Below are 19804 nucleotides of genomic sequence, written 5' to 3'. Positions count from 1 at the left end.
GCCCACCATGCCTCCTCCTTGACCAGTGGAGACTGTCATCCACCTGATGGACTGTGGCTTTGCACTCCCCAGGATGGTACAGTGGGCAGCCCACCCACTGTAGAGACATTGAGAGACTGTGGCTTTGCACTCCCCAGGATGGTACAGTGGGCAGCCCACCCACTGTAGTGACATTGAGAGACTGTGGCTTTGCACTCCCCAGGATGGTACAGTGGGCAGTCCACCCACTGTAGAGACATTGAGAGACTGTGGCTTTGCACTCCCCAGGATGGTACAGTGGGCAGCCCACCCACTGTAGTGACATTGAGAGACTGTGGCTTTGCACTCCCCAGGATGGTACAGTGGGCAGCCCACCCACTGTAGAGACATTGAGAGACTGTGGCTTTGCACTCCCCAGGATGGTACAGTGGGCAGCCCACCCACTGTAGTGACATTGAGAGACTGTGGGTTTGCACTCCCCAGGATGGTACAGTAGGCATGGTGGCTCCTCGTGGATCTGGCGTCGTGGACTCATGTGGCTGTGGTGCCCCCCCCTTCCCTTCCCCCTGAGGTGCCTGTAGTTTTTACATCTGATGCCCCTGCAGTGTTCTCTCCAAAGGACTCGGGTCTCCTGTGTGGGCTTTGCCCTTGTTTCTCAAAACTTTGGCCCACGGACATGATGAATTCGTAGGATGTGCAGGACTTGTTACTTCAGTTATACATTGATGTGTATGTCATTTGTTTTCTTGTGAATATCTTTCATGGTTGTACGATAATTTTCAGGAGCTTTTTGGTACATAAATATTTATTCCAAATTTGATTATGTCCTAGCATTTTTCAGGGGTGTTTGGGTGGTGTCACTGTGACTTGTTGCTCTGCATTGGTGTGTACATAGTTGGGGGGTGGGGGGGTCGCATATGTGTGTGCCCGTAACCTTTCGTCCTCCCCCCTCCCGTGTGTCGTAGGTGCAGTACTCACCGTTGTTGTCTGCGCCGGACTTCGTACTCGTGGTAGATGAGAAGGTAGACGAGAGCAGGTAGGATGTTTAATTTGGGTTCCATGCTGTCCTCCTTCCTCCTGGAGTGCGTAGTGGTGAGCGTTTTCCCGTTCGTAGTCTGTTTCCGCCGTGTTTTTATCGGCGGTGCTCCCGCCCCGGAAAAGGTGGCGGATTGGTGAGTTGTGATAGTGTGGGCGGTACATTGTCTGCCGCCTGGCTGTTGGCGGTGACCGCCGCACTGTTTGTTTGTACCGCCGTGGCGTGCGGAGTGTTAAAGTGGCTGTCTGTGTTGGCGGTTCCCGCCAGGGTCAGAATTCCATATTTTTTACCGCCAGGCTGTTGGCGGGTTGGCCGCCGCTTTAACACCGACCGCCAGGGTTAGAATCACCCCCAAAGTCTTTTGCCAATTATACAGCAAAATCTTTAAAGCACGGGATTGGCTGTGTGCCATCCTTGTCCAGCTATAAAATGACAGAAGCCTTTCACCGCTCAGGCACAGGAGAGAATTGGTGAAAAACCATCCACGCCAACCTGGAATGAGCAAAAGCAACCCCTGACGTGTTTTGCTATTATTATAGCTCATCAGAGAAGTTTAGCTTTGTCCAGACACAAGGAAGCACCCAAAACAAAAACCTGGCAAAGACTTCAGGTATATATGTGTGTAGTAAGCCGGTCTGTTGAAAGACTTAAAGAGGAACACTACAATCTTCACTTCAAAGACTTCATTATCTATGAATAGTGATAGAGAAGGCCTCTTTATGATTATTCATAAATAATGAAGTCTTTGCAGTGAAGTCTGTAGATTGTGCTAATACAAGGTTCCAGTCAACTGAAGTCACAGAGACCCAAGGTATATATATGCAGCAAGCCGGTCTCTTGAAAGATTTAGAGAGGCGCACTCTGTCAGCTGGTGTTTATGAGGAAAGCGGACCGAGCCTTCACATCCGTGTTTTTCCCAAAAAAGGATTTGCTCCAGAAACTGATGCTTCAACAGATTTTTGTGTGAGTGTGTCTCACTCTCTCTTTCATATAATTAATATATATACATATATTATGTTATATAACAAGAGACTGGATTACAACACGCATATAAGCCTGAAGTCTCTGTGACTACAATTGACTGGAACCTTGTATCAGCACAATCTAGCCTTCACTACAAAGACTTCATCATCTATGAACAGTCATAGAGAGGGGCTCTTCGGGCTCACAAATTAACACAGCACAACAGAGAATAACAGACCCATTACATCGTGCACACAAGGGTCCAACACTTTTGCACTATTTTGTTACCGTTGATAGGCCCTTGTCTAATCACTTTTACCACGTTTCACACGGGCTGACTGCTCTCCGGGGAGTGAACAAGTGGTTACCTTAACAAGCAAAGATTCCTTTGACGTCCTCACAGAAAATAATTTGACTTACCTTTAACAGTCAAACACTGATAATTTCACCAAATATTCCTTAACACCGTGTAACTAATTATTCTGTTAATGTGGCTAACGAATAGAACAAAGTAGTAAAGGTATGCTGCATTCTGTAATTGTAATTCTGTTAATGTGTCTAACGTAATAACAACAGTCAAATGCAAACAGATATGAGATTTTTTTGACACCACTAGAAGAAGATGCTGTAGTGGAGCACTCCCGACATTGGGTGTAGGAACCATAGGCACAACAACATGTTGCTTCATGTAGGATGCATCGATTCTGAAATCAATACGTGCTTCTCCTTGGACCATGGTTTGCGGAACATTCAGCGATGTGGGTTTCCCAGGGTATATTATTCTTTTCAGAAAAACCATAAGCCAGTAATTCACCTACATTTTTTTTCTTCTAAAAATGATCCTGCTTTCTTTTCTAAAATAAGAAAAATATTTACCTTGAAGATTGAGTTAACTAAGACTATGAGACAGTAACACAAACACTAAACAAAATATACAATTATTTAATAGAATTATCCAAGTGCCACGGGGAGTGTAATGTGTGCGAGCATCAGGCAGGTGGAAGCTTAGTGAGCTCAAAAAATTCACACGCGGTTAGGGAAAAAAAGACGAACACTGAACGATCAGAGGAAGAAAGTGGGTCGACTAGAGAAGAAAGATGTCACTTTTCACTCGCCGAATGAGCTGCACGGACAGCTTTACACAGCATGCTACTATCCCTGATTAAACAGCAAACGGCAGGAAGGCTGCAGGGATTCTTCTACACTAATTCCCAAATCTCACCACTGGTTGGTGTGCGGCGGCATCTCCTCTCCTAGCAATCCCTTCATTTTATCAGCTACACAGACTTCAGTAGCCTGTATGTGTCTTTCTGTGGCTTTTAACAAAGGTCTTTGCAAAGGTAATAGGAATGATTTTAAATGAGTTACTTCACTAATGAGAAGGGAACTATGTACTGTAGCACAATAAAGCTAAATATTAATTCCTCAATGTTGGACCTGGTCTTTTTTGAAGGGTCATCCACAAACTTTCCTCCTATTTTTTGTCATCAGTTTTTGTTAGATTTAGGACTCTGGGCATTTTACCACTGCTAACCAGTGCTAAAATGCATATGCTCTCTGTGTAAATTGTATTGGTGATTGGTTTATCCCTGATTGGCATATTTGATGTACTAGTAAGTCCCTAGTAAAGTGCCCTAGAGGTGCCCGGGGCCTATTAATCAAATAATACTAGTGGCCCTGCAGCACTGCTTGTGCCCCCTCATAAGTAGCCCTGTAAACATGGCTCAGACCTGCCACTGCAGTGTCTGTGTGTGCAGTTTTAAACTGCCAATTTGGCCAAACCTTACATTTTTAGACATATAAGGCACCCCTAAGATAGGTCCGTGGTAGCCCCATGGGCAGGATGCAGGGTATGTTAGAGGTGGGACATGTGTTTTACATATCCTAACAATGAAATACTGCTAAATTTGTTTTTCACTGTTGCAAGGACCATCTCTCTCATAGGTTAACATGGGGGCTGCCTTTAGATATCTTTTAAGTGCAGTTTACCTTTGGGAGCAGATAACGATTTGGAATTTGGGGTCTCTGAACTCACAATTCAAAAATACATCTTCTGGTAAAGTTGGTTTTTAAATTGTTAGTTTGAAAATGCCACTTTTAGAAAGAGGGTATTTCCTTACCTAAAGCATTCTGTGACTCTGCATGCCTGTGTATTCCCTGTCTGGGTCAGACTGATAGTTGGGCTGTTTGTGAATCCCCTCTAGACCGTGACACAAAGGGAGCTGGGGTGTAGTCTGCATATCCTGATGGGTCATCTGGGCTAGCGTGGAGGGAGGAGTGCTCACTTACACCTGAATGGGCTGTGCCTGCTCTCACACAATGCAGTTCCCAACCCCCTGGTGTGAGCCTGGAGCCAGGCCTGGGCAAGGCAGGATCTTGTGAATAACAGAGACACTTCTTTTAAGTTTGCCTACTTCAAAGGCAGAAGGGGGTATAAGTAGTGGACCCAAAACCCCAGATTTTCAGATTACTTCTGGATGCAAGAGGAACCTCTGCCAAGGAGAAGATTTGAAGAGCTGGAGGAGAAGTACTGCCCCTTTCACTGTGACTGTGCTTTGCTGGGTTGCCCTGCAGTTGCTGCTTCTGCCTGAAAGAGGACAGAGACTGGACTTTGTTATATATTCCTGCTTGTAAAGAACCTCCAAAGGCTTGGACTGAGCTTGCCTCCTGTTTTGAAGTCTCAGGGCCATCTAAGACTTCCTCTGCCAGCACCTGGACTCTCTGCTAAGACTCCTGCTCTGCCAAGTGGTGCCATATCCAGTCTCTGGGCCCTTGAAATCCAAAGCTGGTAGAACAGGGACTGAATTCCACACACAGGAATCTCTGCAAGGAAATATCTGACCCATCACCTGCAATGCAGCTGTAAAAATGGCGCGCCACCTGCCTTGTGGCTGAAATCAATGTACCATCTGCATTGCAGCTGGAGAAATGACCCGCTTGCAGCCGCTGAAAATAACGCAGCGTGGTTTTCCTTTACCGTGCAGCCGGATTTCTCACACATCAACGCTGGGTGTCAAAATCAATGTAAACCTGCGTGGACCCAATGTGCCCTGTCCGGAAAACAACGCACGGCCTCACTTGTGAGTGAGAAAACAACAGATCGCTGACTTTCTTGATGCACGCTCACCCGGACAGCTTTATTTTTTACGCAAACCAGGTACTTTGTGTAACAACGTTTCCATTGTTTTCTCTGGCGTAACCATATAACATTTTAAAAATTCATAGCTTTACTTGGGAATGTTGGATTTTTGTCATTTTGGTCTTGTTTGATTTAGATACATATTGCCTATTTTTTCTAACTTGGTGTGGTGTTCATTTTGTTGTGCTTTCACTGTATTACTGTGTGTATTGGTACAAATACTTTACACATTGCCTTTGAGATAAGCTTGACTGCTTGTGCTAAGCTACCAAGGCGGTGAAGCAGGGGTTACCTAAAGTGTGTATCTCACTTGCCCTGAATAGATTGAGGGTCTCAGCTTGGAAAGAGTGTAAACTGACTGTCAACCAGAGACCCCATTTCTAACACTTTGTCATATATATTTTGAGCTGCTATTCTTGCTTTGGAGGTCAGTTGAGAAGGTGTTAATTATAATTGTTGGACTATGCTCTTTCTGCAGGGTCATCCTCAAATCTTTTGCTTTACTCCTCCATTTTATGTTGATCTCGGTTTTGTTGGCTTTAGGACTCTGTGCACTTTACAACTACTAAACAGTGCGAAGGTGTGTGTGTGTGTGCTGTCCTTTAAATATAGTAGAACTGGCGTAACCCCAATTGGCACATATAATTTACTTTTAAGTCCTTAATAAAATGATAATACAGCTAACTAGGGCCTGTAAATTAATAGTGGTCCTGCATCACTAATTGTGCTATCCACTTACTTAGGCCTTTAAACATGTCTCAAGCCTGCCATTGCAGCCTGTGTGCGCGGTTTTAAACTGCCATTTCAACCAGACAAAATAAAACTTTTGCCAGGCTTAAACCTTCTTTTAAATACATGTAAGTCACCCTTAGAGTAGGTCCTAAACTTTGCATAGAGCAGGGTGCAGTGTATTTAAAAAGTTGGACCTATACTTTTAACGTTTACTTGTCCTGGTACTAAAAAACTCAAATTCATTTTTCACTACTACGCAGCCTACCTTTCTCATAGAATAACATAAGGTTTCCTTATTGCATTTAATAAGTGCTGACTTCCAGCTGGAAGTAGGTGGGAATGTCAAATTTGGTGTCTAAAGAATTGGAATTGAATATCCTGTTTTTTGCTAAAGTTGTATTTTAAGTGACAATTCCAAAAATGCCACTTTTAGAAAGGTGGCATTTTGTTGTCCTAACCATTTGGTGTCTGCAGCCTGTTTCCTGGGTCACATGACTAGGCGTAGCTGGCAGATGGCCGATGTGAATTGCTCCCAGACAGTGAGACAAAGAAGCATAGGTGCTGAAAGGATGAGCCATCTCTGACTTGATGAGAGGGAGGAGCTATCACCTATCACACTTTCACATCACAAAATCTCTGGGCACACTCATAAAGGGTTCAACACTAGTTTATTGTGACCCCAGACAAGCTGGGACCAGGGCAGGGAGGCAGGAAATTCCAAATACATCTGGGGGTGGAAACCCTCTAGAACCTTCTCATATTTAAAAGTGGCCACTAGATATAAATGATAGATACCATCAGTACCCCGTTCAGGGGGCCAAGCAGCAAGCAGGAGTTACTGGGCCCAGCTGAGGTGGTTGAGGCCTTTTACCCTTGATGTCAAGGGGCCCTCCCTACTATGGCTCCTGCTCCACTGGGTCACACCCCCCTTCTACACCTGACTCTCTGTTAGATAGCACAGTACAAGCAGTCAAGGCTCCCTTGGAGGGAAGTATAGATACAGATCAGTAAACACAACTTATAACTCAAAGTGCAAGCAACGCACACAATAAATCAATGTCCAGTAAAATATATATATATTTTTTAATAAAACAAGTACTTTAATTCTAATTCTACACATGCAAATATAAACAAGATTCACAAAACAATAACACAGTTCCCATTGAGGCAGGCACACTACAAGAAGTCAGGCCACACCCTGTCTGCCCAACTTCCATGTAAGAGGTATACTGTTACTCCCCATTCACATGCAGACACATTCAGGGAATGTGAACTATTAGGCCCTGTTCACTGGGTACCCCCCCTCTCAGACTCAGTTAGTAAGGTGTAGTTACTCAGAATCAAGTAGGGTTGCAAAAACCAAAGACAGTATTGGAAATGGCCCTTTCTGCAGTGTTATCCCCAGACTTATTGCCTTCCTCCTCCCCTTTTTGGCTGAATTTGTTTTCATGGGCCTTAGGTGCACTTCACCACTGCTAACCACCTTAAAACATGGCAACATTGGCATATACTCAATCGGAATATTTAATTTACTTATAAGCCCCTAGTAAAGTGAACATGTGCCCAGAGACTGTAAATTAAATGCTACCAGTGGGCCTGCAGCACTTCTTGAGCCACCCACTTAAGTAGTATTTTAAACATGTTTCAGGCCTGCTGTTGCAGAGTGTGTGTGTGTGAAGTTTAAACTACCATTTTGACCTTGCTAAGTAAACCCTCCGCCAGGCCCAAACCTTAATTTTTAGAACATGCAAATTAAGTCCTAGGAAGCCCGCTGGGCAGGGTGCAGTGCATTTTAAAAATTGGACATGTACTTTTAAGTTTCACACGTCATAGTAGTGAAAAACTAAAATTTATTTTTCACTACTGCAAGGTCATCCTTACTGTAGCATAACATTGGAGTTACCTTATTACACATAAGCGTAATTTCCGAATGTGAAGAGATAGAAATTTTAAATTGCAATTCTGAAAAAGCCACTTTTAGAAAGGTGGCAATTTTTTGACTTCAGCCAATTGGTGTCTGCTATACACAGAGAAGAACCAGTAGTGGTGGTAAAGCGGAATGCACTTCCCAAATGTTATTTAAGTGTGAGTATAATATATTTAGCACAGAAATGTGGTGCGGTACGGTTGAATAAGCTCCACTATGCTAGAGCGTAGAATGGTATTTCACGGATATACAACATAATAAATCAGCTATAGACACCGTAGCACTCAAAGAGTTCATACATAAAAAGTCCTTCAGTAGAGTTCAATTGCAGTGGATTCTTTTATTGGAAGACATCAACACAAATTCCTTTGAATGATGATTATTCCATAGCCATCATATTCAATCGGATAAACATCGTTGCACAAGCAAGCCAACACATGTTTCGTCACGACTTGTGACTTTTTCAAGGCTGCAAGATATATACAACAGTTATGGTAATCAATACCCTTTCATGAGATGTTTGAGGATGAAGACAAGGTCAGTGTAATGTGAGGGGCAGGAGTGGTGAAACATGCGTATCACAAACAATGAAAGAATGGTGAGTTAGTCACTATATCCAAAGGTAGAAACAAACCAGTAACTGAAAGGTCATAGAAACATACTTACTATTTGAGTGAATAGACCAAGGTACCACATACCGACGTGCCCTAAATGCCACTACAGGGTAGTGCTGGCACTGAAGCATGCAGTAAATAATATATTAAGTAGGAAACCCCATCACCATTATTCGCACTGGTACAAAATCTACCATCTTATATTTGTGATACTAAGCACCTACTATGTCAGCTAGAGGATATCAATTGGACGCCTAAATGTCGATTTGCCACATTAGATGTGGTCTCCTTGTATACTTGCCTTCCACTAGATAAGAGTATCTCAGCACTTACCGCTTTTTTGTCAGATAGGGATGCTAACCTTTATAAACATACTGCCATGCTGATTGAAATGACCAAATTGGTTTTGGAAAACAATGTGTTCTTACACAATAATAGCTGGTACAAGCAGATTCAGGGAGTAGCCATGGGTGCAAAATGTTCTCCATCATACACAAATCTATATATGAGCTATTTTGAGAAGTATCATCTGTGGACATCTTGCCTATATGGTCTTACTGAATACATTTTATATTGGGATAGGTACACTGATGACATCATTATAATCTGGACAGGTAGCACAGAACAATTTCAACTACTATGTGAGCACCTGAACAATAATGATTACAACCTGCGTTTTACTCAAAATATAAATAACAAAAGTATTGAATTCCTTGATCTTACCCTATATCGCGAAAATAATAAGATCATGCCCAAACTATACAGGAAATCTACTGCCTGTAATTCAATGCATGCACACAGCGCTCATCCATCATCACAGATAAATTCCTTTCCATTAGGGGAAATGACCAGAGTACGAAGAAATTGCAGTGATGTTTATGTTTTCGCACAGGAATAGGAAGTGGTGGAACAACGTTTTCTACAAAGAGGCTATTCTAAAAAAATGACATCTAAAGCTAAAACTAAAATTCTTAACACCCCACGTGCATCTCTTCTGACCCAGGGCGGGGAAACATGGCCTCAAAATAAACACATAAAAATGGTTACTGCATATAATCAACAGAGCCATGCAAAACATTGCATCTTCAAACGCCACTGGCATCTCTTGCTATTAGATAAAACATTGCATAAATTCATCAACAATAAACCTCAGATCACTTATAGCCATGGATAGACATTAAGAGATAAGTTATGTCCCAGTTACATTGAGATGCATGCCCACAACCAATTTTCTAATTGGCTACCGCCCCAACCTTGTGGCTTCTTTAGATGTTCATGCTGTAATGTGTGCCATTTGCTTTGGACAAACTGGTCACATTTTCAAATAACTCTGCACACAAACATGAGATATGACAGTTTATTAACTTTAACAGTAAATTTACTGTTTACTGCATTGTCCTCCAATGTGGAATTATTTATGTGGGTAGCACCATCCGACCCTTACAAGAACGAATCCAAGAGCACATTAGAGCTATCAGTAATAATCACCCCAATTACCCCTTGGCTGTCCACTATAACACGGTAACTACTGCATCTGAGGTCCTAGGGATAAGATTCCGTGGCATCACACGTATTACCAGAGATGTTAGAGGGGGTGATCTGGTTTCCAAACTCAGGCAATGTGAAGCTAAATGGATCATCAAACTCTGCGCAGTTGATCTGGGTCTAAACATGGATAGGGAACTAAATGTTTTTCTCTAGCACATATTTTGATCTACCCTTGTTGGCTGCACATTGTGTGTGTGTGTGTGTGTATATATATATATATATATATATATATATATATATATATATATATATATATATATATATATATGAAAAATATCACTTACCCAGTGTACATCTGTTCGTGGCATAAGACGCTGCAGATTCACATGCTGTGCATTATCCTGCCATCTAGTGTTGGGCTCGGAGTGTTACAAGTTGTTTTTCTTCGAAGAAGTCTTTTCGAGTCACGAAACCGAGGGACTCCTCCCTTTCGGCTCCATTGCGCATGGGCGTCGACTCCATCTTAGATTGTTTTCCCCGCAGAGGGTGAGGTAGGAGTTGTGAATATACTAGATGTGCCCATGCAATGGAGTAGGTATGTATGTACATAATGTGTATTAAAATAATATTTATTTACAAATTTACAATTTTCACTCAACTAATAACGGCTACAGGCTCCCAGGGAGGTGGGCGGCCGCATGTGAATCTGCAGCGTCTCATGCCACGAACAGATGTACACTGGGTAAGTGACATTTTCCGTTCAGTGGCATGTGTAGCTGCAGATACACATGCTGTGCATAGACTAATAAGCAGTAATCTCCCCAAAAAGCGGTGGCTTAGCCTGTAGGAGTTGAAGTTGTCTGAAATAATGTTGTTAATACAGCTTGTCCTACTGTGACTTGTTGTGTTGTTAACACATTTACACAGTAATGCTTCGTGAATGTATGAGGCGTAGACCAGGTGGCTGCCTTACAGAAAAGCCATTGTGGCGCCTTTTTTCCTAGTGGAATGCGCTCTTGGTGTAATAGGTAGATCTCTTTTTGCTTTAATATAGCAAGTTTGAATACATTTAACTATCCATCTGGCAATGCCTTGTTTGGATATAGGATTACCTGCATGAGGTTTTTGGAAGGCTACGAACAATTGTTTTGTTTTCCGAAATTGTTTTGTTCTGTCAATGTAATACATTAGTGCTCTTTTTATGTCTAATGTATGTAAGGCTCTTTCGGCTACTGAGTCTGGTTGTGGAAAGAAGACTGGGAGTTCCACTGTTTGGTTTAGGTGGAATGGTGATATGACCTTTGGTAGGAATTTGGGATTTATACGGAGAACCACTTTATGTTTATGTATTTGTATAAAGGGTTCTTGTATAGTAAATGCTTTTATCTCACTTACTCTTCTAAGTGATGTGATAGCTATTAGAAAGGCTACTTTCCAAGTTAAGTATTGCATTTCACAAGAGTGCATGGGTTCGAATGGTGGTCCCATGAGTCGTGTTAATACAATATTAAGGTTCCACGAAGGTACTGGTGGTGTTCTCGGGGGTATGATTCTTTTTAGTCCCTCCATAAATGCTTTGATGACTGGGATTCTAAAAAGCGATGTTGAATGTGTAATCTGCAGATAGGCAGATATTGCTGTGAGATGTATTTTAAGACTTTTGTAAGTGTAATAAGTAGCTTACAATGTCCTTTGCGGAAGCATGTAGTGGTTGAATTTGATTAGTGTGGCGGTAGTAAACAAATCTTTTCCATTTGTTTGCATAACAATGTCTTGTAGTAGGTTTTCTAGCTTGTTTAATGACCTCCATACATTCTTGTGTAAGGTCTAAGTGTCCAAATTCAGGAGCCAGATTGCTAGATTGAGCGATGCTGGATTCGGGTTGTCTGATCTGTTGTTTGTGTTGAGTTAAGAGATCTGGCCTGTTTGGTAATTTGATGTGAGGTACTACTGATAGGTCCAGCAGTGTTGTGTACCACGGTTGGCGAGCCCAGGTTGGTGCTATGAGTATTAGTTTGAGTCTGTTTTGACTTAGTTTGTTTACCAGATAAGGAATGAGTGGGAGAGGAGGAAAAGCGTAAGCAAATATCCCTGACCAACTGATCCATAACGCATTGCCCTTGGATTGAGGGTGTGGGTACCTGGACGCGAAGTTTTGGCATTTTGCGTTTTCTTTTGTTGCAAATAGGTCTATTTTTGGTGTTCCCCAGCGTACGAAGTAATCCTGTAGGATCTGGGGATGAATTTCCCATTCGTGTGTTTGCTGGTGATCTCGACTGAGATTGTCGGCCAACTGGTTCTGAATGCCTGGGATGTATTGTGCTATTAGGCGAATGTGATTGTGAATTGCCCAATGCCAAATTTTTTGTGCTAAGAGACACATTTGTGACGAGTGTGTCCCTCCTTGTTTGTTGAGATAATACTTTGTTGTCATGTTGTCGGTTTTGACAAGAATGTGTTTATGGGCTATTAGTGGTTGAAATGCTTTTAATGCTAGAAACACTGCCAACAGTTCTAAATGATTTATGTGGAGTTGTTTTTGTTGATTGTCCCATTGTCCCTGTATGCTGTGCTTGTTGAGGTGTGCTCCTCACCCCATCATGGAAGCATCTGTTGTGATCACATCTTGAGGCACTGGGTCCTGGAATTACCGCCCTTGGTTTAAATTTATAGGGTTCCACCATTGAAGAGAGAAGTGTGTCTGGCGGTCTATCAACACTAGATCTTGGAGTTGACCCTGTGCTTGTGTCCATTGTTTTGCTAGGCACTGTTGTAAGGGCCGCATGTGTAATCTCGTGTTTGGGACAATGGCTATGCATGAAGACATCATGCCTAGAAGTTTCATTACAAACCTTACTGGGTAGTGTTGGTTTGGCTGTATGCTTGATGTTATATTTTAGAACGCTTAGACCCTTTGTGGACTTGGAGTGGCAATCGCTTTTTGTGTGTTGAGTGTTGCTCCCAAGTATTGTTGTATTTGGGATGGCTGCAGATGTGATTTCTGGTAATTTATAGAAAATCCTAGTTTGTGTAGAGTTTCTAGAACGTATTGCGTGTGAAGAAGACACTGTTGTTGAGTGCTGGTTTTTATTAGCCAGTCGTCTAAGTATGGGAATACGTGCATGTGCTGTCTCCTTATGTGAGCGGCTACTACTGCAAGGCATTTTGTGAATACCCCTGGGGCTTTTGTTATCCCGAACGGTAACACTGTGAATTGATAGTGTACGCCGTGTATTACAAACCTTAAGTATTTTCTGTGAGAAGGATGGATGGGTATGCGAAAGTAGGCATCCTTGAGATCTAACGTTGACATGTAGTCCTCCTTTTTTAGTAAGGGAACCACTTCTTGAAGTGTTTCCATGTGGAAGTGATCCGACTTGATGAAGAGATTCAGTGTTCTGAGGTCTAATATAGGTCTTAACGTTTTGTCCTTCTTTGGAATTAGGAACTATAGTGAGTAGACGCCTGTTCCTTTCTGATGGTTGGGTACTAACTCTATTGCTTGTTTTTGTAATAATGCTTGGACCTCTAGTTGTAATAGGTCTAAGTGTTGTATGGACATATTGTGTGCCCTTGGGGGCACATCTGGCAGGAAATTTGTGAATTCTATGCAATAACCATGTTGGATAATGGCTAGGACCCATGCGTCCGTAGTAATGTGTGTCCAGTTTTGATAGTATGCAGTAAGTCTCCCCCCCACTGGTGTTAAGTGTTGGGGTTTTGTGACATTGAAGTCACTGTTTGGTTTGGCTTGTTTTAGGTGTCTGGAACTTTCCCCTTCCTCTTGGGAATTGTCCACCTCTATATGAGCCACAAAACCCTCGCCTCTGGTATTGTGCCTGATAGGTGGGTCTGGTTTGCAAGGTGGAAGGCTCTGGTGTATGCATTCGAAACCCCCCTCTAAATTGTGGCTTTCTAAATGTGCCTCTGCCCTGTGGGGAGTAGAGCACGCCCATGGCTTTTGCCGTGTCCATGTCCTTCTTTAATTTTTCAATTGCTGTGTCCACTTCCGGCCCAAAAAATTGTTCCTGGTTAAAAGGCATGTTCAACACTGCTTGTAGGATTTCTGGCCTGAATCCAGAGCTTCATAACCATGCATGCCTGCGAATGGTTACTGCAGTGTTGACCGTTCGTGCTGCCGAGTCTAATGCGGACCTTATTTGGTTGCTAGATATTGCTTGTCCTTCTTCCACAACCTGCTGGGTACGTTTCTGGTGTTCTTTGGACAAGTGTTGTATAATGTGTTGCATCTCGTCCCAGTGTGCCCTGTCATAGCGAGCAAGTAGGTTTTGTGAGTTTGCGATCCGCCATTGATTGGCTGCCTGTGCTGCCACTCATTTGCCCGCTGCATCAAACTTCCTACTCTCTTTGTCAGGCGGTGGAGCGTCTCCTGACGATTAAGAGTTTGCGCTCTTTCTTGCTGCTCCTACAACCACCGAGTCGGGTGTAAGTTGCTGTGTTATAAACACAGGATCCGTTGGGGGAGGCTTGTATTTTTTCTCCACCCTAGGCGTGATAGCCCTTCCTTTGACTGGCTCCTGGAATACCTGTTTTGCATATTTGAGCATGCCGGGAGCATTGGCAGACTCTGGTAGGAAGTGTGGGTGGATGCCAAGGTGTTGAACAGGAAATCATCCTCTATTGGCTCAGAGTGTATTGCTGCATTGTGAAATGTAGCAGCCCTTGATAGTACCTGCGTATATGCAGTACTGTCCTCTGGAGGTGACGACTTTGTTGGGTAACAGTCCGGACTGTTGTCTGATACTGGTGCATCATACAAGTCCCATGCATCAGGATCATCCTGCGTCATCCCTGTATGCGTAGGTGAATGCATAGGAGGTGTTCCCACCGGAGACAACTGTGGTGAGTGTAGTGGGGAAGGTTGTGGAGAAAAACTTGGTGGTGGTGTTTTTTCTCTGGCCACCTTCGACTTTGGCTGCATTTCTGACTCTTGAAATGCCAGTTTTCTTTTTGTTTTAATTGGAGGAAGAGTTTCTATTTTTCCAGTCTCTTTCTGGATATGCAACCTCCTTTGCGTATGGTCTGGCTCACCATACTTATTTCCTGCTCAAATCTGTGCTTTTCATGCATTTGACTGGAAAGTCCTTGCTCTTCTGTGTAAGAGCTTCTTTTCTGCTCCGAAGCCACTTTTTATGGTACCGATGTTTCCGATAAAGTCTTTTTCAGTTCCGACGTTATTTTTCTCACCTTGGGTGAGTCGAACTCTCGGTGCCGAGATCGCTTGGTGCCGGAATCTCGACCGGAGTCGGAAGTCTTCGGCAAATCTCTGGCCTTTTTTGGTGCCGATGTTTGGTCACCTTCTTTTCGATGGGTTAAGCCATGGCCTGCTGGCGGTGGCGTCCCCTTGGCCTTAACGATCTTTGTGTGAGTTTTGGACGGGGCAGTTTTACTCACTGTTTTCTGCATCGTCATGGTTCGCTCGCTTTCGGAATCATCAGAGTCCGTCCCCTGGATGGAAATTCTTTCCTCCTCCCCGCCATTTGTAGTCTTCTCACTCGTCTGCAGCGTGGATCAGAACTGATGCACAACTGGTACTGCATGGGTCAGAACTGATGCAACAGACTCACAGTGCCCCTGTACCCCACATCTTGGGGCCGGCGCATTGCCTTCAGAACTGCCACTGTGCGACACTTTCCCTGCCGCAAACTCCTTGCATCTCCCATCAACAGCGCCCTTGATGATAAACCGAACCTCTGCATTGCTGTGGACCAACACATCATCTTGCCGGCTCCACGCATCCCAGACCCCGGTCTTCGCATTGCAAGCCCCAACAACTGAATCCTCAAAGCTGACGTATCAGGATCTTGCACCACACCGTTGCCGCATCTCGGTACTGACGAAACACCTCGGCTGCACAACACATCTTTGTTTCGGACTCACACAACACTCTGCAACCAGCATTTAAGGTACTTTGGTTCATCAGATCTAACTGGTCCCTGTAGCCAGTCGGTGTTCCATCATGATTGGCCTGAACTTTTGACTTTGTCCCGGTCTGGTCCGACCAGATATCCCTGGTTGGCACTTCTTGCTTCTAAGCGCAATTTTACGGTTTATTGTTTAAAAATTCAACTCAAGTTCTACTTATTGGAAGTTTGGTAAGGAAGGAGTCTGACCTAGCCCATCTGACAATGCAAGGAAAGGGAAGCTGTGGTGCAGCAGATAAAAACCTCAGTGCTAAGGTGTGGGTTGAATTCCCAAATGACCCTCCAGAACCTGCAGAAATCATAACAAAGGGCCCCAATAATGTCCTGCTGATTATAAAACAAGGAAAAGAGAAAGGAGGGCACATTTCAGATGACAAATGTTATTTGTAAGAAAAGTCATACTTTTTTCTTTTGCAGTTCCTACTACGACTCGCCCCTGACCATGAGTTGGCTGTGTGGTATCCCTTGAGGTGTTTGCGTGTGGGGTCGGGGGAGGAACTGCACCCCCAACCTGAACCTGATTGATTAAAGTACAAACCCCATGGATCCATTTTGCGCAACTGGCGCCTCCGGTTCAAGTTCTACATGGGATCAATATAAAGTTTGTCAACTTGTTTGAGTACATTCTTCCACTGGAACTAACTCATGGCTTATTATTGGATCACTGCTGCCAGTCTCACTAAGCAACATTGCCAGTTAGCGGTCTGTTTTTCGTGTGGAAACCTGACTTTCACTTACATTCCAGCAAACCTTTCAGGTGGACCGTGTGCCTTTACATGAGTAGAACTCATGGTACATCAACTTGCTATTTTAAAGACACTATTCAATCATTTATTATCCCAAACAGAGTATATAAGCTTCAGTCTTTTCATTGTAGGTGTATCTGATTAGAAAGGTTATGAGATCAATACGTTAATCCACTTCCATTGCTTTACAGTGATTGTTTTTATCATTCAAACCTGATTTGCTTATAATGTTTTTTTGGTTTTTTTTGTTTTCTCTTTGAAATAAGAGAAAAGTAAACAAAAGTCATTGGTCACAGAGTGGAGATGTAGTGAAAATAAGTATGTTTGACCACTGACTTTGTGTTTCACCACTGTGCATATTAGTTGTTCAATGTTCACCAGTAGCACATTACATTCTGTATTCGGTTTAGCTGCCTATTTGCTTTAACGTGGCATTAGACATTACATTCTGTATTCAGTTTAGCTGCCTATTGGCTTTATCGTGGCGTTAGACATTGCAGATGAGCTGTGTTTTTCCACATGGTAAACCAAGCTGTGTTTTTCGTAGATTCTCTTACCAAACACTAATCATGATGAGGAAGTGCATATTTTGTGTTTTTCTCTAGTCAGCCTTGAAGACTTGGCCAACCTTTGACACTTGTTTCTTCCAACTCTGACCTACAGTAGCCAGCATGTTTTGACTATTAGGGGGAAGGGATAAAAGGTGTCCCTGGCAGCAGCAAGGGGAATTTTCCGAGACTTCAGTCAGGAGCGGACGTCAGCTGCCTGACCTGTCCCATACAGGTGGAAAATCTCTTTCTCGCAGTTGAACAGGAGTCATCAACTTGCAGGCATGAGAAAGATGAAGAGCAGTGATAGGCCCTATGGTGATGAATTTTGACTTTTATTCTTTGCTTTGAAGTTATGCTATAATATAATCACATATATTTGCTGTGTACATTGCAATTGAGAATCACTTTGATATATTTTCCTTTCATTGCTGTGACTATTTTTAAATGTGTGCCTCCAACCTACTAATCTCCTCTCTCAGGAACCTCGTGGTGAAGTAATAATAAATGTGTTCTTTAAACTAAGAAGTGCATTCCAGAGATTGTTTTCAGCTCGGTCATTAGTGAAAGCAAACATGTGCCAAGCTACCAGAGGGCGAGGACAGGTCAATTTGGGGTTTGCTTGTGCCTTACCCCAACAAGAACTGTGGTTGCTGCTTGACCAGGGCTCACACTCCAGTCAATCAACAACCCAATTTCTCACAACTGGCATATTCCCCAGGCCCAGTAGGTTCAATTTTCATCTTACCTGCTATGGGAGTATGAAACCTGGTAGCACTGCAGTTCAGTCCTGGCCCGGATCAGAAGTCTGGCTTCATGCATTCACACACACAGCTCCTGGCAGGCACCAACTCTCTCTTCTGAGCTATGCTTACCAGAGTCCTGATAATCGGAGCTATTACGGCTCCAACATGACACGGTAAGTCCATTTTCTTCCTTACTCAGGGATGAGGGCACTTTCTATGCTCTGTCGGGCTCCAACAGAATCTTCTCGTGCCTCCTCGGATGCAAAGCCTCCCTCGTCTTGACTGTAGCAGCAGTTTTTGGACCATGGGAAACCTCTTGGACCTCCGGTCTCAGAGCTCTGAGCGACCCCTATTTGCATACAGAGCTGCTCCAATGCTCTTCACTGTTGGGTCACCCTAGACTGAGGCTACCACTCCCAGGGCCACACCTGGCATACGGGGTTACAGCAACTTCCCGCATATGGCTGATGGCCCCATCGATGTGACAGTTTCTTGGCACACGGCAGACCATCATGGCATACAGGGTCGCCAAAGACTCAGTACACACACATGGGCAATGACTCGATTGATACAGCACTGCCTTTGTTGCACGGAGGCCCCTCCTGGTATACGAGGTCAACAAACTTCACAAGGTGGCACACGGGCAAAGGCCTGATCCATGCGCTACTGCTCCTCACGCCTCCTTCAGCAGCCCCACACACTGGGCCTCCCCTTTGGATCTTGCTTCCTCCAACATGCACCTCCCCCTCATGGGCACACCAGTCTTGGCAAATAGGCAGGCACTGATGTGTCAGACTCCAAGGCAGGTGGCCTTGGTTTCCTTGGGTGATGTCCCCTCACCCAGCAGGGAGACTAGCAGGATGTGCACCCCTAGCCCTGGTCAGAGGCATAAGTCATGCAAAGCGTTCCCTCCTTATCCAGTCTGGCTGGCTGCCCGGCAGATGACAAAGTATGGGGGGAGACACTCTTACTTATAGTTCTTTTCTAGACACAATGTGATTTAGAGTCTGGACTGGTGAAGATTTAAGTTGGGATTCTCCTTCTTTGAAATGGAAATTGCTCCACTTGATTCCCCCTCCTGGAGTATGTCTGTCACAGAAGGCAGATATCTGAATCTGATTAACCCACAGCAAGATTCAGGAGAGTTACCAGAGTCCACATCTGGATGTTAGCCACAGTGATATGTGAATCAAAGGTTAATCCTGGGCCCTCACCCCTACCCTTTATGATTCTCTTATCAGTCCCATCTCCATCTTCCTAAGATTTGCCCTGTGATCTTTCACTGAATCAAAGAGGCATTTAAAATACACAGGGAGATACTGGCTCCCCCCCACCCCCAAACAGTGCTTATTCGATCCTGCTTACAGGAATGCAGCAATATACAGTTCTGTCTGAGGGCGGATTCCTCTACTACTCAAGTTTTCACCAGACAGCCATAAACTTCCAAAAATGGAACCCAAGGTCCTCCATGTAAAGTACCAGTGCAGGCACTTCTGCACTCGGCATGCATTCACAGTAAATTCATGGTCCAGCACTGCTGTCCTCATGTCTTTGCACAGTGTTCAGCACTACAGTCCCTCTGTACTGTACCCGAGTATGTCACTTTAAATACACACTGCCTGCACACTGATTGACCATGTGCACATTGTACCATACTCCATCCTAAGTGAGTGTCTCTCCTTTCAAGCATACATGCACGTCTTTTAATCAAAAACATACTTCCACATCAACCTGATGTAGGCCAGGGGTGAGTTAAATACATATCAGCAAAACGTTTAAAAAAGGTGAGTGTGTCTGTAGACCTCACGCCAGTGGCACAAGGTAAAAAAGACCTGTTCTCTATACTGATCACTACACAGTGTGCTGCCACCACTGTGCTTGTGCTGTTTAACTCCTGGTGAAGGCAGTAGCCTTCCACCACTATGGGGTTGGTGCTATGAG

General features: G+C 43.8%; 1 protein-coding gene across 1 annotated transcript in view; it reads right to left on the bottom strand.

Annotated features, from left to right (window-relative positions):
* Nucleotides 1–19804, bottom strand: part of SNX7 (sorting nexin 7) — a 265145-nt gene that overhangs the window by 10185 nt on the left and 235156 nt on the right. The gene's annotated exons all lie outside the window — the stretch shown is intronic.

Source organism: Pleurodeles waltl, chromosome 4_2 (assembly GCF_031143425.1).
Source record: "Pleurodeles waltl isolate 20211129_DDA chromosome 4_2, aPleWal1.hap1.20221129, whole genome shotgun sequence".
NCBI classification, from domain to species: domain Eukaryota; kingdom Metazoa; phylum Chordata; class Amphibia; order Caudata; family Salamandridae; genus Pleurodeles; species Pleurodeles waltl.
This window is presented reverse-complemented; position numbering and strand designations above follow the sequence as displayed.